Source organism: Chanodichthys erythropterus, chromosome 13, assembly GCF_024489055.1.
Source record: "Chanodichthys erythropterus isolate Z2021 chromosome 13, ASM2448905v1, whole genome shotgun sequence".
Lineage (NCBI taxonomy): Eukaryota > Metazoa > Chordata > Actinopteri > Cypriniformes > Xenocyprididae > Chanodichthys > Chanodichthys erythropterus.
The window spans coordinates 52,383,404-52,406,085 of NC_090233.1; positions in this window are offsets into that span (position 1 = coordinate 52,383,404).

Genomic DNA, 22,682 nt, shown 5'->3' on the forward strand with positions numbered 1-22,682 from the left:
CTCTGCATTTAACCCATCCAAGTGCACACACACAGCAGTGAACAGAGGAGCAGTGGGCAGCCATTGCCGCCCGGGGAGCAGTTGGGGGTACGTTGCCTTGCTCAAGGGTCTCACCTCAGTCGTGGTATTGAAGGTGGGGAGAGCGCTGGAAATTCACTCCCCTCACCAACAATCCCTGCCGGACCTGAGACTCGAACCCATGACCTTTGGGTTACAAGTCCAACTCTCTATCCATTAGGCCACGACTGCCCTGCACGTACCTTCTGACGTTGTTGGCCATGTTGGGCCACCAGAAGTGCTCTTTAAGCAGCGAGAGGGTCTCATTGACCCCCGGGTTGCCAGTGTCTAGTGACGTGTGAGCAGAGTGAATAAGTGGAGTGCGTCGTGTCCGAGTGATGTACTGCAAGCTCAGTGGACAACCCGGCGGAGCGTTGATGAAGGCATTGGAGGAGGGTAAGGTCTCTTCTGACCATTCGATGGGACTCACGAAGATGGATTCAGGAAGTATGGATTCAGGTGCTTCGTTCTTTTCTTCTGGAGCATGGAGACGGGACAAGGCATCAGCCTTAATATTCTTGTAGCCAGGACGATAGGAGATGGAGAAGTCAAATCTGGAGAAGAACATTGCCCAACGGGCTTGACGGTATTCCAAGTTCTTATGGTCACGGCACGGCGGAGCGTGGGTGTACATGGATTCGCTCGATTGTCCCGCATTCACCTCCCACGACGCATCCCGCTATGGATCCGATGAAGGAATGTAAATCACTGCAACCTGCGCACTCTACGTAAAGCATCTGACGCTCAACGGGATCTTCCGCAGCTTAGGATGGGGCTTGCCAATGTGCGATCTCTGGTAAATAAAACTTAAATCTGCAATGACCTCATCTCTTCAAATGATCTTGACTTCTTCTTCGTGACTGAATCCTGGATAAAATCAGGTGATCTGAGTCCTCTTTCTGAACTGACTCCCCCTCAGTATGATTTTTTTAATACTCCCCGGTTAACTGGCAGGGGAGGCGGCCTCGTGACTGTCTTTAAAAATAAAGTTCAGTGTCGCCTTCTACCCACGGCCAGCTTCGGCAGTTTTGAAATTCAGGAAATACACTTAAACTGCCCTCATCCTGTTTTACTCTTATTAATCTACCGTCCCCCCTCTTCCAGCAATTTTATAAATGAGTTTGCTGACCTTTTAGGAGATGTCTTGACTAGACACGATCATATTTTAATACTTGGTGATTTTAACATTCATGTATGCTGCTCTACCAATGCCTTAGCTAAGGAATTCTTAAATTTACTTTCTTCCTTGAATATTGTTCAGTGGGTAAATAGTCCTACGCACTGTCATGGTCATACACTTGACTTAAAATTAACCTATGGGCTGTCAGTGGCTGATATTGACATCAGTGATACCCCACTCTCTGACCACAGACCAGTGCTTTTTTCAACACTCCTCCACCAAAAACCTTACTACTACAAGCACGTTGGTCTCGCATTTTGACCTCACACTCCAATCACGCCTTCTCTGACTTGTATCTGAGGACCGAAAACTCACTTATCAATGACTTCATCATGCCACATTTAGATGTTGATGAGCAGCTACAATATTTTAATAACAAATGTTCCAACATTTTGGACTCTGTTGCACCTCGAAGGCTTGTTTATCCCCGAAACAAGTCTCAGCCTTGGATCAAAAATTATATCAGATTATTACGACAGCAGTGCAGACGATTTGAACGTACATGGAAAAAAGACAGGCTTCATTTGATATGCTGAATGTCTCCCTTCAAAATTTCCAAAAAGCTGTCAGGGCTGCAAAGCATAATTTTTTATCTGATATCATTGTTAAAAACATTGTTCTAGAGCGCTTTTTATGACTATCGATTCTTAATTTCCTTAACTTCTTCTTAGACAAAACCAACACTACTAGAGCACAAGTTTTTACTTCAATACTGCCTGCAGGCCTACCTGATGCCTCTTTTTCCAGTTCACAGTGGAGTGAATTTGAATTGATCTCCCTTCAGACTTGTAGGGAAATCACTTCAAAACTGAAACCCACTTCTTCCCCTCACGACACTCTCCCTTCTCGCTTCTTAAAACAGATCTAGTCGGCCCAGACATTTTGCGCATCATTAATAATTGTTTAGTCACCGGTACTGTTCCAGCTTGTTTTAAACTAGCTGCTGTGACTCCTATCCTCAAAAAAAACAGTACTTGACTCTGCAATATATGCAAATTACAGACCCATCTCTAATTTGCCGTTTTTATCCAAAATTCTTGAAAAAGCTGTTTTTATACAATTGAGGAACTACCTGAAAATCAACTCTATCTCTGATATTTTTCAATCCGGCTTTAAAACCCTTCATAGCACTGAGTCGGCTCTTTTAAAAGTTTTCAATGATATTTTAATGGCCACAGATGCTCGTGATACTATGGCCTTAGTGCTTTTGATTTGAGCTCTGCTTTTGATTTTGTAGACCACAAGATTCTTCTTTCTCGGCCTGAACACTCGATTGGTATCACTGGTACAGTGTTGAAATGGTTCCAATCTTTTTTGTCAAACAGAAGATTCACAGTCAATCTAGGAGTTCATTCATCCTCAGTGGCCCACATCACCTGTGGTGTACCCCAAGGATCAATCTTAGCACCGTTGTTATTTTCGCTGTATATGTTACCTCTGGGATCAATTATGCATAATTTTGAGGTGTCGTATCACTGCTACGCGGACGACACACAACTTTACATACCTATTAAACGCAAGGATAATTCGACTTACAAGAGATTAGAAGCTTGCCTGCATGAACTCAAATTATGGATTACAAATAATTTTATGATACTCAATGATGATAAAACCCAAATCATTCAGTTTGGGCCAAAAGAGCACCGAGATGAAGATTCTATCAACCTTGGTACCCTCACACCTTATCTTACCTCTGATGTTAAAGATCTAGGATTTCACCTAGATAATGGTCTTAAATTAGACAAACAAATCAACACCATAGTTAGTACCAGTTTTTATCATATTTGCATATTAGCTAAAGTCAAACCTTTCCTAAGAAAGAAAAGTTTGGAAACAGTCATCCATGCTTTTATCTCAACTCGACTCGATTACTGTAACTCTCTGTACTCTGGGTTACCTCTCTCTTCCATCTCTCGCCTTCAAATGGTCCAAAATGCGGCAGCCCGTCTACTCATAGGTAGCCGCAAACATGACCATATTACACCAATCCTACGTTCTCTGCACTGGCTGCCAGTACGACACCGTATCAACTATAAGATTTTGCTATTTGTTTACAAAGCCCTCAATAATTTAGCTCCTAAATATCTATCTGATTTGATTACTATGTACAATCCTTCAAGATCACTTAGATCCCAAAATAGTCATCTTTTGTTGGTACCACGATCTCGTCTCCACTCCTCCAGGGCAAGCTTGACAGCCAGGAGCTCACGGTCACCGATATCATAGTTGACCTCCGCTGGGTTGAGCTTGCGGGAGAAGAAGGTGCATGGATGGAACCTACTTGGTGTCACCTGCTGCTGAGAAAGTACCGCTCCCACTCCTGTGGTGGAGGCATCCACTTCCACGACGAAAGGGAGTTCGGGATCAGGGTGGACGAGGAGGGGAGCGGTGGTGAAGGCTGTCTTGAGGGCTTCAAAGGCGTTGGTGGCTTCCTGGGACCAGGACAGAGACTTGGGCTGGTTGCGGAGTAGATTGGTGAGTGGATGGACAATGGAACTGTAGTTTTTGATGAAACGGCGGTAGAAATTTGCAAAGCCAAGGAAGCGCTGGAGTTCTTGGTGGATGGTGGATGGTGTGGGCCAGGTGGTGATTGCTTCCACCTTCCTCTCGTCCATCCGGATGCCACTGTGATCGATGTTGTATCCCAGGAATTGAACTGATGGTTGATGAAATGAACATTTTTCAGCCTTGAGGAAGAGTTGAAACTGTCATAAGCGATGAAGGACCTCCGCAACGTGGTGGTGATGTTCGGCCAAGCTCTGGGAGTAGATGAGGATGTCATCTATGTATACCAGGACGAATTTATGGAGAAACTCCCGGAGCACCTCGTGGATGAAATCCTGGAATACGGACGGGGCGTTGACCAGGCCATACGGCATGACGAGGATTTCATAATGGCCGGTGGGTGTGACGAAGGCGGTCTTCCACTCATCCCCCTCGCGTATCCGGATGAGGTTACACGTGCTGCGGAGGTCCAGCTTGGTGAACACAGTGGCACCACGGAGATGTTCCAGAGCTGGTGGGACGAGAGGAAGGGGATACCGGAACTTTACGGTGATTTTGTTCAGTGCACGGTGGTCGATACATGGCCGCAAACCTCTGTCTTTCTTAGCCACAAAGAAGAAACTCGAAGCAGCAGGGGAAGTAGATGGGTGGATGTATCCTTGGTTAAGGGCCTCTTCATTATATTCCTCCATGGCCTTCTCCTCCGGTACTGACAGCGGGTAAATCCTTCCCCTGGGCACTGGCTCACCCGATAACAGATCAATGGCACAGTCCCATGGCCGGTGTGGAGGCAGCTTGGAGGCTCGTTGCGGGCAGAAGACGTCGCTGAAGGGGGCGTAACATGCTGGTATGTCCACTGAACGTTTCTCGACAGGACTTTCGATGGAGGTGGTACAGATGGAGATGTCGTTGGAACGAGGAGACTTGGGAACAGGAAACAGATATTGCCCCACTTCAGGACTTCACCCATCCACCAGGAGATTTTGAGTTTGAGTTGTCGGCAGAGGGCGCCGGAGATGAAGTTTCCTGCTGAGCCTGAATTGAGGAGCGCCACCACTGGAACAGATACATCAGCAGCAGTAAGGTTTATTACAGTAGTGAGTTGTTTTTATTTTCTTAATGGAGGGAATAATAGCACTCACCACCTGTCGAGGAGGACGGATGGGACATGCAGAGGTTGCATGTCCAGGAGATCCACAGTATAAACAGAGATTTTTGGGTAACTCTTCGCTGACGTTCGGCAGGAGTGAGTCAAGAGTTATTAACTTGCATTGGTTCGTTGGCTGGTTCTGGAGAACTGACGGGTTCGGATCGACGGAGGAGGTTGGTGGAGAGTGGGGTAGAGGTGCGATTGCATCTCCAGGACCAGTTCACATTGCAGGAGGAATCCGCTGCAGTCCTCCGCCGATCCTGAGTAGGGCGCCGGTCGGGCCATGGGACTGGCGTCAACTGCAGGTGAAGGAATGGATACGGTGCGGGCAGAAGCAGCAGCGGATGATAGTGATGGAGACGGTGGTTGAGATGTGAGTGCTCGGCTCAAAGTGTCCACGAGCTCTTGAAAAGAATCCGGGTGACTCATGTTGAAATCCAGTTGGTATGGTCTGATCTTCTTTTACAGTACAGAGACACAGAGGCAGGAATAAAACACACAGTGGTATTTATTGATGTTCAACAGAGTCAAATGGTAATGCAGGTGAATAATACTGATGAATACTGATGTGTAGAAAGCAGAGAGGTAATACTGTCCTTTTATATCCGTAGGAATGGAAGATGACGCTGACACAGGAGACTGGAGACGGGGAACACTCACACACTGACGGAGTAGTACAAGAGGAACACAGGAGACGTTGGAAACAGGTAAGTACATCGATGGAGTCCTTGAGGTAAGCATTCAGGTAAGTGAAGTGCAAACGAGACCGGACGAGGAGTGTGTGTGAGTGCTAGTCTTTTATGGAGCGGTTGATGATGGTACTGATGATGAGCAGGTGGCGGTGATTAGTAATCCGGGGATTGAGTGCACTGGTATTGGTGCTCTGGTGATTGAGTGCGTTGTGAATGGTGAATGGTGGAACCTGACGTGTCTGTGACAGTGATGTGCAAACAAAGTTTTACAGTTATAAAGTGAATAAATTAGTCTTCATCAGCACAGAAACCATGATCCTCTTACATTACGATTTATTTGTAATTAAATAAACTAACGTTCTGTCAGACCACTATCGCAAAAGTTTATTAATGATAGTAATATACAATAACAATTTAAGGTTGGCAGTATGGAACTGTTCTGGGCAAAACTCCCCACTCATTCAAGCAGCCATGCCTGGACAGAGCAGGGAGCGCAGTGATTTCCCCCATTACCAGAACAGTTTAGCAAAATTATAGTACAGAGACATCTTGTGAACACGAAAATGTGAACATCACCTGAAAGAGAAATAAACAGACATGAGGAATTAATAACAATAATAATAATAACCTGGATTACATGAGTAGAGGTGTGGTACTGAGTGCAGTCATGTATTGGAGGAGCAGGGAATGGAGGTGGGTATAGCGAGTGCAGCGCAGTGATCAAGCAGCAACTGAATACTGGAAGGTGTATTTGAAAGACACGGTCTAATCTGAAATGTATTTGTATGAAATGCACACACACACTTTACTCTCACACAAATGTTGGAGTTTGTGCTGCACAAACAGGAGCAAATTAAGTTGTCGACACTGTCACATGACTTGTATTAATAAATTAACTTTAAAACTGAATAGCAACATTATATTACTCAGAAAGGGGTAGAGAGAGATGCTGCAGAGACGCAGGTAATTCTCTCTCTCTCTAATTTGTTAAAATAAATGTTGTTCTGTTTTATCTCTGTACCTGATTTAAAGCAGACAGAATGCAAGATTGTAGCTCATTTTAATCCTTCCAGTCAAATTGAGTGCTGCAAACATAAAATAACAGCTTTAACTTGTCAACTTCACTGAGGCAAGAATAGCTGTTGTGATTAAAGTAGCACATGAATAATGATAATCATAAATGATAACAAATATTTAACTCAAATCATTAAGACATTATTCTATTTATTTATTTTATTTTATTTTATTATGCAGGTGAATATGTGTATGTTACTTTTTTTTATTGTAATTTAATGGCAGGGATCAGTGGCCTGGACCTTCCGGACAGCTGAAGTGGGGGGAGGGGGTTTGAGCGTTTCAGAGGGTCACCTCCCTGTTTATATGTTATTGTGAAGAAAACTATGGACAAATGTAAAGTTCTTTTAGTACTTTAGTCATTTAAACAGTCTATGGACTTTAATTTGTATCAGATAAAGAGGGGAGAATAAAAGGCGGGGTGTTACAGATGTTGAAAAGTGTGTTACACTATAACACCATCTGATTGCACGATCAGTTTTTTTCAGAATGCATGATCACAGGGTTAAAGGCGCAATTATAAAACACACACACACAAAAAAAAAAAAAAAAAAAAAGCCAATGCACTTTCCTAAACACCTGTTTGCCACTATGCACTGCAAAAATACTGCTCCATGTTGTGCAAAGGAACGACTCCGAGGTCATTTTATGTTACATATTAGTATTATGCAGCTAATAGATTTCCTTGAAATAAAGATGTGAAATACAAACAGGTCTTTTGTTTAGAAATACAGGTGCTGGTCATATAATTATAATATCATCAAAAAGTTGCTTTATTTCACTAATTCCATTCAAAAAGTGAAACTTATATATTATATTCATTCATTACACATAGACTGATATATTTCAAATGTTTATTTCTTTTAATTTTGATGATTATAACTGACAACTAAGGAAAATCCCAAATTCAGTATCTCAGAAAATTAGGATATTGTGAAAAGGTTCAATATTGAAGACACCTGGTGCCACACTCTAATCAGCTAATTAACTCAAAACACCTGCAAAGGCCTTTAAATGGTCTCTCAGTCTAGTTCTGTAGGCTACACAATCATGGAGAAGACTGCTGACTTGACAGTTGTCCAAAAGACAACTGTTGACACCTTGCACAAGGAGGGCAAGACACAAAAGGTCATTGCAAAAGAGGCTGGCTGTTCACAGAGCTCTGTGTCCAAGCACATTAATAAAGAGGCGAAGGGAAGGAAAAGATGTGGTAGAAAAAAGTGTACAAGCAATAGGGATAACCGCACCCTGGAGAGGATTGTGAAACAAAACCCATTCAAAAATGTGGGGGAGATTCACAAAGAGTGGACTGCAGCTGGAGTCAGTGCTTCAAGAACAACTACGCACAGACGTATGCAAGACATGGGTTTCAGCTGTCGCATTCCTTGTGTCAAGCCACTCTTGAACTCTTGAACAGCATCAGAAGTGTCTCGTCTCGGCTAAAGACAAAAAGGACTGGACTGCTGCTGAGTGGTCCAAAGTTATGTTCTCTGATGAAAGTAAATGTTGCATTTCCTTTGGAAATCAGGGTCCCAGAGTCTGGAGGAAGAGAGGAGAGGCACACAATCCACATTGCTTGAGGTCCAGTGTAAAGTTTCCACAGTCCGTGATGGTTTGGGGTGTCATCTGCTGGTGTTGATCCACTGTGTTTTCTGAGGTCCAAGGTCAACGCAGCCGTATACCAGGAAGTTTTAGAGCACTTCATTTCATTTTTCATTTCATTTATTTATAAAGCACAAATAAACACAACAAAAGTTGACCACTGTGCTGTACAGAGAAAGGAATAAAATAAAAGACAGTAGTAGTAAAAAGATGTCACAAAATAAATGTTTTATGGAGATGCAGATTTAATTTTCCAACAGGACAGTTGGAAACTGTCATACAGTGCCAAAGCTACCAGTACCTGGTTTAAGGACCATGGTATCCCTGTTTTTAATTGGCCAGCAAACTCGCCTGACCTTAACCCCATAGAAAATCTATGGGTTATTGTGAAGAGGAAGATGCAATATGCCAGATCCAACAATGCAGAAGAGCTGAAGGCCACTATCAGAGCAACCTGGGCTCTCATAACACCTGAGCAGTGCCACAGACTGATCGACTCCATGCCACGCCGCATTGCTGCAGTAATTCAGGCAAAAGGAGCCCCAACTAAGTATTGAGTGCTGCACATGCTCATACTTTTCATGTTCATACTTTTCAGTTGGCCAAGATTTCTAAAAATCCTTTCTTTGTATTGGTCTTAAGTAATATTCTAATTTTCTGAGATACTGAATTTGGGATTTTCTTTAGTTGTCAGTTATAATCATCAAAATTAAAAGAAATAAACATTTGAAATATATTAGTTTGTGTGTAATGAATGAATATAATATACAAGTTTCACTTTTTGGGCCTGGAGAAATTTTGACATGCCCTGACATTTGTGCTTTTTTCAGTTGTTCATAAACATATTAATGGAAAAAGTGTCATTACACTGTATTCAGCACAAACTTGGCTACCATAATATGTGAGAAACATGTATGTACATGTTTGTGTTTTTGAAGGAAAAACGTTTATGCATGGTTATTGAAAAAAAAAAAAATTCACTGAAATAAGGCCAAAATACAAATATTAAATATGTGGTCTTCTGGGTATTGGAGGTTGTAGACCAGAGTTTTTGTATCAAAATGATGCAAAAATTATCCTGCCCACTCATTCAAATAAAACAATATATTGATTTAAATTTTGTAAAACACTTTGTCAAGAAAGACGGTATGCGTGGAGGTGTGAATCATCATGAATAATGCTGTGATTCACACCTGAGAAGACAAAGACTCATTAATGGACTGCATAATGAGCCCTTTCAGTCAGGTAGGCTATTTGGAAAAAAAACCCTCTGTGTTCATGCTGATAACAGGATCATATCAGCTGTATTAACATTAATATAATGTCCACTCTTGACAGAAAACATGATTTTGTGATCTTATGCATGCATGTATTATTGCACATCATGTGAAGAAAATTTTGTATAGGCCTATGTTAAATTACAGTAGGCTACCAGTCAAAAGATTGGACGCATTACTATTATAATGTTTTTAAAAAGAAGTCTCATGCTCATCATGCTGTATATCAAACATACAGAAAAAAAAAACAGCAATACTACGGTGACCGGGAGTGGACATGTTCGTTTAACAAGATATTTTGTCGAGGTAACAACATCTTTATGGTGAAGGAACGATATATTTTTCTCATGGCCACAACTTCTTTATTTTGAGGGAACGACATTATTTCTCATGGGTTAAATGTGTAAACAACCTGTGCGACCATAGCAAGTTAGCAACCTGGAATTATCAGAAATGGATAGGCATAATAATATTTATTTTTAATTAAGAAAAAGTGCGGAATTAAGAAATTATTAATATTGCTAATTGTGTTGTGTACGATGAAGTTTAGCAGCATTTGAGTGAAGTTTATCAATAAATGTTAGAATATGCCGTGCATATTTTAATCACATCCAACAGTCTTTTAAATCCATTCACTTGTTCATTTTAATTTCATATTTTATATTATTATTATTATTATTATCATCATTAATGGTTAAATTATTTATTCATTGTTATGTAGACATATTTGCTTTATTTTCCCTTCATTTCCCGTATCTCTTTACCTTTCTGTAGGCCTAGTTAGCTATATTTTGTAAATATTTTAAATGCCCAATTTAAAGTATTTACAAAATATAGCTAACATAAATGTTATTATCAAATTGATAATAACTGAATTTGAATGCTGTCTATTAGTAACACTGCGTGCAATATAATAGGCTATTTATAGCTTATTACATTGCACATTGTAACGAAGCAGGACTTAGGGTAGGATTCATTTGCAAGCTTTTATTAAACAGAGTTCGTGGTCAAACAGACAATTGTGGAACAACAGCAAACAGGTATGGCAAAGAGCAGGCAGAATCGTAGTCGAGGAATAGGCAATGGGTCAGGGTGGGCAGATAACAATCATAAATCCAAAACAAAGCAAATAGTCCAAAGGGCAGGCAGCAGAGAATCGTATACGGGGAACAGACAGAATCAGTAACAGGCAGACAGACAAGACAAATAACACTCAGTATTGCCACAGTAAACAAGATTTCGCAAAGTATGTGAGGGTGTGAATGGTTTAAATAGTCCAGATAATGTGCTGCAGCTGGGTGTGGAGATTAGTGATGGTTGGAGTGAGTGCAGGTGATAGCCAGGGAGGATGATGGGAAATGTAGTCTGGGAATGACTGGGAATGTAACACGCATGATGCTGACTAATTAGACAGCATTCAAATAATATATTAATATAATAATTTCTTAATATCGCCCTTATTTTATCATTCTTAATTAAAAAATAAATATTATTAGGCCTATCCATTTCTGATAATTCCAGGTTGCTATGGTAGCGCAGGTTGTTTACACATTTAACTCGTGACCATGAGAAATAATGTCATTCCCTCAACATAATGAAGTCGTGGCCACAAGAAAAATATATTGTTTCCTCAACATACGATCTAACATATGAAAACTAAGTAAACCAAACATGTCCCCTCCAGGTCACCGTATCTCTACACTGGTTACCTATTAAGTTCTATATCGATTGTAAAGTATTGCTGCTCACTAAATGGTCTACAGTAGCTCCTTTTTATTTAACCTTCTATCACGCTACAATCCATCAAGCTCTCTTCACAAAACTCTGGATTAAATACCTAGGATATCTAAGTACACTAATATGGAGGACCAGGGGTGACACTTAAAAATAAAAAGAAGAATCAATTAATTAATTTAATAATTCAAACTGTAAATTCAAAATGTATATAAATGATTCACTTTTTATATGGGCAAATTAATAGACATATTTAAAGTTCCTGTTTTTAAATGTAGCTTAATAAAACAATAAAACAATACATTTTAAAAATCTTTTTTGAATGTATAAATAAATAGACAAATTTGAAATGGGATATTTAATTCATTTTTTAAAACGTAGATCAATAAAACAATAAAAAGTTCATTAGTAAATCATTTTAAATGCGCATTTAAATCGCTTTTTTTAAAAAGAATTTGGCAAATGCTTTTCTTTCTCTATTTACCAGTTGCTTTTCTTTGTCGGTTTGCCAAATGCTTTTCTTTATCCATTTGTCAATCGAGTGGTAAAATGCCATTGGACAGTACACACGTGGGAGCAACCAATCAACTTTCTCCTCAATTTGAAGAGCCAATCCTCTCTCACTTGTAACACTCACTGTCATTGGACAGTTAGTACGGTGACCGGGAGGGGACATGTTCGGTTCATTTAGCTTTTTTCGTGGCTACAACATTTAAACTCGTGGAAACATGATATGTCGTGGCCACAAGTTATTAATTTGTGGGAACGGCCATGAGATCGTTTTGTCGAGGAAACGACATCCTTATGTGGTAGCCACGCCATATAGAGTCTGGGAACGTGACGTCAGCAGCGCATTGCATTCTGGGACATTAGGTCACGGACAGTAGAGTAGAGACTGGGAAATAGTGGAGGAAGATGTTAAAATTTATATTATACAGTTAAAAACATATTAGAATGGTGAACGCTGGCTGTGGTATGAACTATATGCATATACTGACCAGCGTGGAAAACGAATGTGAAATGGAGCGCCATTTTGTCCCATTTTCGGGACATTCTAAAAAGCTTAACGTGGCGTAATGTAAGTAAACATCATACTAATAGCCCAGAATTTGAACGCAACGCGTTTAATTTCACGTTAAACGTTTTCCTCCCATAGAAACTGTAAGTAACAGTTACAGCAAAGCAGATAAGAATATGAACAGAACCCGTCTTATTACACATTAAGTCACTGTCCATTAACTGTTTTCTTTATGGGAGGAAAATGTGTATGTGTTAAATGTGTTGCGTTCATATTCTGGGCTTATCTGCTTTTCTGTAGTAAACACCAAGCTAATAAAGCATTAGCATTAGTAAATTAAGCCACGTTAAGCTTTTTTTTTACGTTAAGCATGTTCCCAGCTAACACACGACGTAACAGTTACGTAATGTATTCGTACTTTTTGGTAATTTCATGACCTACTAACTGACAACGTAACTACGACGTCGCATGCCAGTAATTTCATTACCTTCAGATTACCATCTCACAACGTCGTCAGTACGACCCCCTAACGTTATAAGATTACCAAGGACGTTCCAGATACGTACTCTATTCGTAATATATTGGTAATTCCATGACTTACTGGCAACGTTACAGCAACGTCATGTGCTGGTAATTTCATTACCATCATTTACGCGTTCTTTATATGTTTATTATTACCAGAATTTGCCATTTAAAATGTGTAATTAAACCTCAGACACAAGACTGAAATGTCCCTTAAGAAAAAAAAATGTTTCTTTTCACCAAGTCCGAATGATTGCTTTTTATATTCACCTTATTTTCCGCGACAACAAGGTTGGCGCCATTACGTTCGTTTTGTCATCTTACTTCCGGTTGAGGGACCTAAGCTAGTAGTCGCTAGCGGTAATCCTATAGCTGTAATGGTAGATGAGTATTATATGCTCAGTTAGGGGCTGTCATAACAATTAGATTAAGAAGAGAGAACAGTTGAAACAGCATCAACGATGTTACGAATACAATGTGAAGCGGTCCGAGTGTTGTGGTGCACTTTACAATTTACACCCACCACTTTAAGACGAGGAGCACCTGAGGCAATGGCTGAAGGCGCTAAACTTGAAGTGACCACCCAAGCGCCCTTATGTGTGTTCGTACCATTTCATGGACGGGAGGCCGACTGACAAACACCCTTTCCCCGAGAAATGGCTCGGCAACGATGTTCCGGTAAATAAGTCACGGCGGATGCTGAACAGGTTGTCAGATTGAGGTAAGCTAACTTAGCTAGCCATGTACATGTTAACCTAACATTAGATTTGTGAAGTCCCTTCTATGAATACAGTTAAGATCAGTAAAGAGCAGTTCACAAAATACATCGAATCTTGCATTATTACAATTGCCACCTATATATTTCATATGTAAGATAGTACAATGGTACATATTTAAGATAGGATTGTGGTACATTATAGTTTAATAATAGCTTAAGTTACTTACATTATTCCTGTAATTTATAGAGATTGCAGGTGATAGCAGGCCAGCTAGCTACATCTCTCATATTGATATTGACCTACTATATAACTATTAACACTAGAGTTAGAGATTGTGTATATACTGTCTCGTTTTTAATGCATCTCTCTCTCACACTGTTCTGTTAAAGTATGAATGCAATCTTATATTAATTCTCATGATCAATAATTACTAATGTAAAAAAAATGTGTATGGTTATATTATTTCCACAGATGCATCGATGAGCATCAGTGATCAACTGTGAGGATGATCACATCCACATACCCTGAACTGTGATGCAGAAACACACTGGGAGGATCCATCTGTCTCTGACCACAACTACACTTCAAAATCACATCTCAATCTGAAGCCTCCTACATCTGATATGAGAATTAAATGCGTTGAGCTGGCGCCATTGTACACAACTCTGCTGAGAAACAACCACCATTCATTCAGTCGCCGAGCACCTTACCAATATATACACCAACAGTTTCCAGCTACACACTTGGGATCAGCTCCTGACGACTCTGATGGAGCTGCGTCATAATTTATTGCGGGGTGATCATTAGGGTGGTATAGGGTGGTGTTACGGTATGTAGGTCGAGAGACGAGGCAGGTACGGATTTCCACAAACATGTACTCTTTACTTCAATAAACAAAGGCAGGAACACCAACATACACATGTACACAACAAAGAACCGACCAGGAGTGAATGGAGTGAGTGCAATATAAAGGGTGTGTTAATGAGAGAGTCCAGGTGCAGGTGATCCGTGATGATAGGGAGATGATGAGGGAAGTGAGTGCAGGTGTGGAGAACAGGAGGATACTGGGAAATGGAGTCCAGGGGAACAAGGGATCTGTAACAGTACCTCCCCCTCCCGGTAGGCGCGTCCTCGCGCCGTAGATGTAAGAACCGGGAGGGGGGCGGGTGCCCTGGAGACCTCAAACCGGAGCAGGGGGAGGAGTAGACTGGGTGGAGGTCTCCAGGGCAGGTCCAAAAACCATGGTGGGTCAGGGGCCGAGGGCAGCCATGGAGGGTCAGGAGCCGAAGGCGGCCATGGAGGGTCAGGAGCCGAAGGCGGCCATGGAGGGTCAGGAGCCGAAGGCGACCATGGCGGGTCAGGTGCGGCGGGCAGCCATGGCGGGTCAGGTGCGGCGGGCAGACATGGCGGGTCAGGTGCGGCGGGCAGACATGGTGGGTCAGGGGCCGAGGGCAGCCATGGAGGGTCAGGAGCCGAAGGCGGCCATGGAGGGTCAGGAGCCGAAGGCGACCATGGCGGGTCAGGTGCGGCGGGCAGCCATGGTGGGTCAGGAGCTGAAGTCCTCACGCCGTCAAGCCCAGTCGGCGCAGAAGGACCGGCGGGAGATGGCGGAACGAAAGGCTCTGCCGACCGAAGCGCAGCCGGGACTCCAGAAGGCCGCAGTGGAAGCAGTAGGACAGCCAACAAAAAGAACACCGGGGGAAGTGAGGAAGCCAACTGAAACTGAGGGACGGAGTGACGGAGCGGAGACGGAGGAGTGTAGTCCAGAGGGAAGGGCAGGCTGACGAGTGCACAAGGTGTGAGTGGAGGCAGGATGGATACTGGTGACGCTGGTGGACTGATGGGTAACGGTGGAGCAGAGGGAGGTTGGAGCCGGGGTGTAGGTAATCGCCCAGAGGTCCGAGGTGGAGATCTGGGCGAGGGGGCTTGAGGTGGAGGTTCCGTGTAAACAAAAATGGATGGAGGTGGGAGAGGGAGGCAGGGAGGGAAAACAGTGTTAGAGCTGGCGGGTTCAGAAACACAGTTCATAGGGGCAGTAAGCTCGGCGGCGGCTGAGACTGGCGCTGCTTGCTCGGCGGCGGAGACTGGAGCGGCTTGTTCGGCGGCGGAGACTGGCGCTGCTTGCTCGGCGGCGGAGACTGGCGCGGCTTGCTCGGCGGCGGAGACTGGCGCGGCTTGCTCGGCGGCGGAGACTGGCGCGGCTTGCTCGGCGGCGGAGACTGGCGCGGCTTGCTCGGCGGCGGAGACTGGCGCTGCTTGCTCGGCGGCGGAGACTGGAGAACTTGGCTCGGCGGAGACTGGAGAACCTGGCTCGGCGGAGACTGGAGAACCTGGCTCGGCGGAGACTGGAGAACCTGGCTCGGCGGCGGCGGCTGGAGCTGAGGGCTCGTAGGCGGCGGCTGGAGCTGAGGGCTCGTAGGCGGCGGCTGGAGCTGAGGGCTCGTAGGCGGCGGCTGGAGCTGAGGGCTCGTAGGCGGCGGCTGGAGCTGAGGGCTCGTAGGCGGCGGCTGGAGCTGAGGGCTCGTAGGCGGCGGCTGGAGCTGAGGGCTCGTAGGCGGCGGCTGGAGCTGAGGGCTCGTAGGCGGCGGCTGGAGCTGAGGGCTCGTAGGCGGCGGCTGGAGCTGAGGGCCAGTTCATTCCCTCAAATACAATTAAGATCCCCACAGGCACTGGAGCTGGCTCTGTGGGGACTGGAGCGGGCTCTGGAGATACTGGAGCGGGCTCTGGAGATACTGGAGCGGGCTCTGGAGATACTGGAGCGGGCTCTGGAGATACTGGAGCGCAGGAGACTGGAGAGCGCTCGCCCTTCTTCCTCTTCCTCCATTTACTGGGCCCAGTAAAGGAATGAGGGTCCAGCATGGGGCAGGCAGGGAGTTTGCTGGAGGGGTATGCGGAGGAAGACGGAGGTTGACTGACTGGCCCGGCCAACCGTGTTTCTGGATGGACTGGACGACAACACTTATCCTGAACCTCATCCACAAAGAATTTGGAGCCATTTAACCACAAAATTAAATTGATAGTTTCACTTAAGGAGAAACAAAAAACAGGTTCATCAAAACGGATAGTGTCGTCATCCAATCCATCCAAAAACAGGGAGATCAAAACTGCTTCAGGCCAGTCAGACAAATAAGCGATCTCAACGAACTCCTCCACATACCTCTCCAGCGAACGACCTACCTGCAGGAGCCCGATAAGGCGATCGCTGGCTGTCAGGGTGAGAGGTGTTGGAGGAGCTGGAGCCAAGGAGCTGGGGGAAGTCTCCATCCTTTTTTTTTTTTCTTGTGAAAATCCAGTTGGTAAGGTCCGTTCTTCTGTTACGGTATGGTGGTGTAGAGATGAAGCAGGTACGGATTTCCACAAACATGTACTCTTTACTTCAATAAACAAAGGCAGGAACACCAACATACACATGTACACAACAAAGAACCGACCAGGAGTGAATGGAGTGAGTGCAATATAAAGGGTGTGTTAATGAGAGAGTCCAGGTGCAGGTGATCCGTGATGATAGGGAGATGACGAGGGAAGTGAGTGCAGGTGTGGAGAACAGGAGGATACTGGGAAATGGAGTCCAGGGGAACAAGGGATCTGTAACAGGTGGTCATATCAGGATGATAATTTATCTATATCAGCACTGGAGTAAACAGTGATGTCATCACCCAGCTAAGTTCAGTTCGCATACAATGTTGTCAATGCAGATCAAAACACTGTTGAATATCAAAGGAAGGTGAAACTTGTCATTCCAGCATTCACCAAGAGACGCACAAAACTCTCTGAAGAAGACACCATGTAAGAGCCAATTTGATGTGTCAATAACTTGTATATTTTGTTTGTTTAAAGTGTTGATAAGTAATAACAAATGTAATTGTGATTTTCTTTGAGAGGCAATTCTGATATTTCCTGTATAATTATTATTATTTCTTATGTTTTCTGTATGTATAATTTATATTCTGTTTTTTTAACTGCCACGCCCACTTGGTGTTACGCGAGACTGAACGGGTTCAGGCAGAAAAAGGGAGAAACAGTTTTCTTACCGTTGCTGTCTCTTATGGATAAAACTTGTGTTTAGACGTTTAAGGAAACACAAGATAAAGGTTTAACAAGTGTTATATTCTAGGATACAAGAAGAACCAACAAGATTTGTGTTTATTTTTGTAATTTTGATTAAACTCGAACTTGTTCACGGACTTTGGACGGACTGTGATGAGTAAGAAAGAACCCATTTTTCCTGCCACTGTGTTCCAAGTTAAGTTAATCTAGGACTTTGCATTTACAAAAAGTAAGAAAACTTCTCTTTTTCGTCCGAAACGAACCATATTTTTGTTTTAAGGAGAGGATTAACGTTACCGAGTTATTCACGCATCATCAGACACGATATTTGGATTTTAATGGACTATCGCGGCTGAGATTCTCCGATGGCGTTTGGATTATACACACTACGGATTTCACTGATCGGATTTTGGTGAACTTTCACAGCTTTTTGGACGTTTTGGGGATATTATTGGACTTTGGATATTGCTGAACTGCGTTATTGTTGCTGCGTCATGGACCTGCCATGTTTGCGCTGCCGCACAGCATCGCAAGAGGGCGATCTCATCTGCTTTCGTGATGAACACTGTGCGCGCTTTGAACAAGAACATTGATTGTTATGGAAACAGAGGAATTTACCCCGGCCTCTAAAAGAGTGCCGAAGATGACTGTGAAAGCACAAGAGGAACGGCTTAACCAGTTGATGGGAACTAGAAAAGCCAAGCTGGGACATTTAACAAGGCAAATGAGAGAAATTGAAGCTTTGCTTGAGGACTCTGGTAATGTTGACAGTGTGTATGAATGCATAAATGGTGAGTTTGCACAGTCGTTTCTTGCATTCCAAGACATTAATAATGCAACCAGAGAACTTATGTCAGATGATGAGGCATATTTAGATCAGTTACACTGGTTTGAACCCAAGTCTCAAGCAGTTAAGCACTTTGTAGACAAGGTTAAAGACTGGATTGAAAGAGTAAAACTCCAATCCAAAGAGGCAGAGCAATGTGATGCAGAGGTTGAATGTACTGACAGTGCCTCAATGGTTATTTCTTCTTCACAACTGCCGCTCTGTACGAAAAAATCTGGTAGTCAGGTCTTCTCAGGTGTTTCATCTACAACATCTTCTAGGTTGAGAATTGAAGATGAAAGGGCAGAGCTGTTAGCAAGAGCTAATACTTTGAAGCAGAAACAACAGCTTGAGAGAGAGGAAGCTGAGCTCAAAGCAAAGAAGGAAAATTTAGAGCTCCAAACTGCTGTTGCGGCGGCTGAAGCCAAACTTCAGGTTTTGTCCATGTATGAACCAGCTCGTAGTGTTTCTGATGTATCTGGTAGTGCAGCAAAGGCTGCCACACTGCAGAAACCCATAAAGCTACATCTGATAAAGTAGTACGGCCAAAAACATTTTTTCGTGAGTCAGCACCTGACGCTGATGCAATACCAACAGTCAGTAATGCGCAACAGGGCTTTGCTACATCACAGCCACCAAATACAGGTGTAAGCATTCCTGCACATGTTGATACAGGAAGTTTGTTCAACATCATGCAGCGTCAAAATGATATTGCTGAGATTTTCATAAAACAGCAGTCTTTATCTACTCTCCCGCCTATGGATATTCCAATCTTTAGTGGCGACCCACTTGAATTCACATTCTTCATTCGAGCCTTTGAACATGGAGTAGAGAACAAGACAACAAATAACAAAGACAGGTTGTACTTCTTAGAGCAGTTCACCACAGGGCAACCAAAGGTACTGGTACGCAGTTGTCAACACATGCCTTCTGAAAGGGGCTACAAAGAGGCCAAAAGACTACTCTACCATCATTTTGGCAATGAGTACACAATCGCCACCGCCTATACGGAAAAAGCACTGAACTGGCCAGCTTTAAAGCCTGAGGATAACAAAGCATTAACAGAATTTGCTCTCTTTCTTACTGGTTGTCGCAACACAGTTGATAGTGTGGAATATGTTGAAGAGATGGACAGTCCAAGCAACATGCGTGCAATTGTATCAAAGCTTCCTTTCAAACTAAGAGAAAAGTGGAGGGTAGTTGCCTGTGAGCTTCAAGAAAGGACTGGCTTAAGAGCAAGATTCTCTGACTTGGTTAGTTTTGTAGACAAACAGGCAAAGATTGTTTCCCATCCACTGTTTGGTAATATTCAGGATAACAAAATGGCAAAAGACAATCTCAAATTCAAAACAAACAAATCAAGTAACTTACAAATGAAAGAAAGGAAAGCAACATTTGCAACAAGTGTGACACCTGTTCCGGAACTCAAAAAACAAAGAATAAAGGAAAAGGATGGAACAAAAGCAAGCCATGCAACCCTCTGCTTATGCTGTAATAAAGACCATGGATTGGATGTTTGCAGTGTTCTGAAGCATAAGCCACACAAAGAAAAATTTGACTTTCTGAAATCTAAGGGCTTGTGCTATGGTTGCTTATTACCAGGTCACATGAGTAAAGGTTGTATGCAAAGACTTACCTGTCAGAAATGCTCACTAAAGCATCCAACCATCCTTCATCTCCCAGAAAAGAAGCCAGCACTTTCAGGATCTCAAGATGGAAACAGCTCTGCAACTGTTTCCGAGCCATTTACCGTAACAAGCGAAACTTGTGGCTGTACTGGGGCTGGTCATTTAGTGTGCTCATTGGCCATTGTACCAGTTAGAGTTAAGTCCAAAAAAGGCAATCACGAGGTTACGACGTACGCCTTCTTGGACCCGGGAAGTTCTGCGACATTTTGCACAGAACAGCTAATGAAGGAACTAAGGCTAACTGGTCGGAAAACAAACATCCTGCTACGTACTATGGGACAGGAAAGGTCTGTTAGTACACATGTTTTCACCGAACTGGAAATAAGCGGACTGAATGAGAACAATTTTGTGGACCTCCCTCAGGTGTTCTCACAAAAGGAGATTCCAGTTAAAAGAGAAAACATTCCGCAACAGAAGGATGTTAGAAAATGGAAATACCTTGAAGAGGTGCGTCTTCCTAAGATTGATGCAGGTATTGGCTTACTAATAGGAACAAATGTACCCAAGATTCTTGAGCCATGGAAAGTGATCAACAGCAGAGGAAATGGGCCTTATGCTGTCAAGACCATCCTGGGCTGGATTGTAATTGGACCGTTGGATAGAGAGAACATTCAAACTAACACAGGATGGCCACAGGTGATGGTAATCAGGATTTCAGTGATAAGCCTGGAAAGCCTAATTCAACAGCAAATGAGTTATGATTTTCCTGAATGTAAGCAAGCTGAAAAATTGGAAATGTCTATAGAGGATAGGCAGTTTATGGAGTCAGTATCACAGTCCATAGAGCTTGTTGATGGACATTACTGCATTGATCTTCCATTGAAGAAAAAGGATGTAGCATTTCTCAACAACTATGCTGTTGCTTCTCTGTGAGCTCAATTTCTGAAAAAGAAATTTAAAAGAAATCCAGCTTTCCACAAGGACTATTGTAGTTTCATAGAGGACATGTTACTCAAAGGTCATGCTGAAAAAATCCCTGCAAGCGAAATTGAAGAAAACCCTGGCAGAATCTGGTACATCCCACACCACGGGGTGTATCACCCACAAAAACATAAACTTCGAGTGGTGTTTGACTGCACAGCTACCTACCAAGGAAAATCGCTCAACTCTCAACTGTTACAAGGACCCAACCTGAATAATTCTCTAATTGGTGTGCTGATGAGATTCAGACATAAGCCAATAGCCCTTGCAGCAGATGTAGAAGGGATGTTTCATCAGGTCAGAGTTCCTGCTAAAGACAGAGACCTGCTGAGATTCCTTTGGTGGTCTAAAGGGGATACTGATCAGGAATTGGAGGAATACAGAATGACTGTTCACTTATTTGGTGCCACATCCTCCCCAAGTTGTGCAATCTATGCTCTGCAAAGCTGTGCAAAAGACAACAGTGCACACCACAGATCAGAAGTAATTCAGACAGTCCTTAGGAATTTCTATGTGGACGACTGTTTGACGTCTGTGGCTACTGAACAGCAGGGTATTGCTCTAATGCATGAATTAAGGGAGGTGTGTGCATCAGGAGGATTTAATTTGACCAAGTGGATGTCCAACAGTCGCACTGTACTTGCATCCATAAGTGAGGAGAGCAAAGCAAAGACAGTGAAGGACTTGGATCTGGAGAAGGACAAGTTACCATTGGAAAGGGCTCTAGGGGTTCAGTGGTGTGTTGAGACGGATACTTTGAAGTTCAAGGTAACCCTACAGGAAAAGCCTCTTACGAGGAGAGGTATCTTGTCCATGGTCAGCTCCATTTATGATCCCCTTGGAATACTTTCTCCAGTTATTCTTCCTGCAAAACAAATACTGCAAGAGCTTTGTAGAACAAAACATGAATGGGATGACAGTATTCCAGAAACTCTCAGACATCAGTGGAACCTGTGGTTGGCTAGTCTTCAGAACCTAAATGACTTTCAGTTTGATAGATGCATAGAGCCACTTAACTTTGGTGAAGTCACTTCAGCACAGCTGCATCATTTTGCAGATGCCAGTGAGCTGGGTTATGGCACTGTGTCATACCTGCTCATGGAGAATCACAAAGGTAACCAGCATTGTGCCTTTGTTATGGGTAAAGCAAGGGTTGCCCCAGTAAAATCGGTTACTGTGCCACGTCTTGAGCTCACTGCAGCTACAATGGCTGCTAGAATGGATAATATGCTGAAATCTGAATTGGACTTGATTCTTCAGGAGTCTGTATTTTGGACAGATAGTACTTCAGTCCTGAAGTATCTCAACAATGAAAGCACACGGTTCCGTATTTGTGGCCAATAAGGTAACTGCGATCAGAGAGCTCTCTAATGTGTCACAGTGGAGGTATGTGAGTTCTTCTTCCAACCCAGCCGACATTGCCTCAAGAGGACTTACTGTTGATGCTTTCCTTAAAGCAAATTCATGGCTTACAGGTCCATCCTTTCTGACAAAGCCAGAATCAGAGTGGCCAAAAATGCCAAGTAACACTCTTAAGATATCTGGCAATGATCTGGAAGTTAAGGAAGTCTCAGTCAATGCAGTGTGTGCAGATAATTATGACCATACATCTCAGTTCTTTTCACACTACTCAGATTGGTACCGTTTGAGAAGAGCCATTGCATGGTTCC